This window comes from Dermacentor andersoni, chromosome 3 (genome assembly GCF_023375885.2).
Source record: "Dermacentor andersoni chromosome 3, qqDerAnde1_hic_scaffold, whole genome shotgun sequence".
NCBI lineage: Eukaryota > Metazoa > Arthropoda > Arachnida > Ixodida > Ixodidae > Dermacentor > Dermacentor andersoni.
This window is the reverse complement of record NC_092816.1, coordinates 112,465,620-112,466,487: the sequence shown is the minus strand read 5'-3', so window position 1 is coordinate 112,466,487 and position 868 is coordinate 112,465,620. Positions and strand designations below refer to the sequence as shown.

The 868-nt window shown below is 41.5% G+C and overlaps 1 non-coding gene across 1 annotated transcript; it reads right to left on the bottom strand.

Annotated features, from left to right (window-relative positions):
- Positions 1-403: 403 nt before the first annotated feature.
- Positions 404-476, bottom strand: TRNAS-CGA (transfer RNA serine (anticodon CGA)). The gene has a single exon. It is a non-coding gene; the product is annotated as a tRNA-Ser (tRNA).
- Between the last annotated feature and the right edge of the window lie 392 nt (positions 477-868).

Below are 868 nucleotides of genomic sequence, written 5' to 3'. Positions count from 1 at the left end.
ATAGCCATGTCGGTAAGACCATCGCACGCGTATTGTGTAGACGTGGGTTCGTATCCCACCTGCAGCCAGTTCTTTCTTCATCCACTTTCATTTTCATTTCAATTAGTAATTACACATTATTTGCCATATTTTGCCATTGCTGTCTTTGTTTGTTGGCTTCTTATGATGTGAATAATAAAGATCGACCCTTCGGTTCCCTTTATCCTCTTTTATTATATATATATATATATATATATAAACGAGAAGAGAGAGTTCAACCGAGGGTCCCGATCTTTATTAGTCATATCATGAGAAGCCAACAAACACTGACACCAAGGACAATATAGGGGAAATTACATGTGCTTAATAAATGAAATAAAGGAACGATAAATTATTGGAAATTAAAGTGGATGAAAAAACAACTTGCCGCAGGTGGGAACCGAACCCACAACCTTCGCATTTCGCGTGCGATGCTCTACCAATTGAGCTACCGCGGCGCTGTTTCCCCATTCAATTTCCTGGGTATTTATGTGTCCTAGTAGAACACTGGGAGTGTTAGCCAGCGCCACCACTCACAGACCTTGGAGGCGGACGTGGAACGTCCTTTTCGCCGCAGGGATCACGTGAACGTGATCTTTTTGGGTGAAGGCAACTGGTCGATAAACCCACACATGCACCTGAAGGCATCAATGTTGCCGAATTCGATACCCTCGTTATGTAATAAACCAGAAGAGAGGGGGTTAACCGAGGGTCCCGATTTTTATTAGTCATATCATGAGATGCCAACAAACACTGACACCAAGGACAACATGGGGGAAATTACTTGTGCTTAATAAATGAAATAAGGAAACGATAAATTAATGGAAATTAAAGTGGATGAAAAAACAAC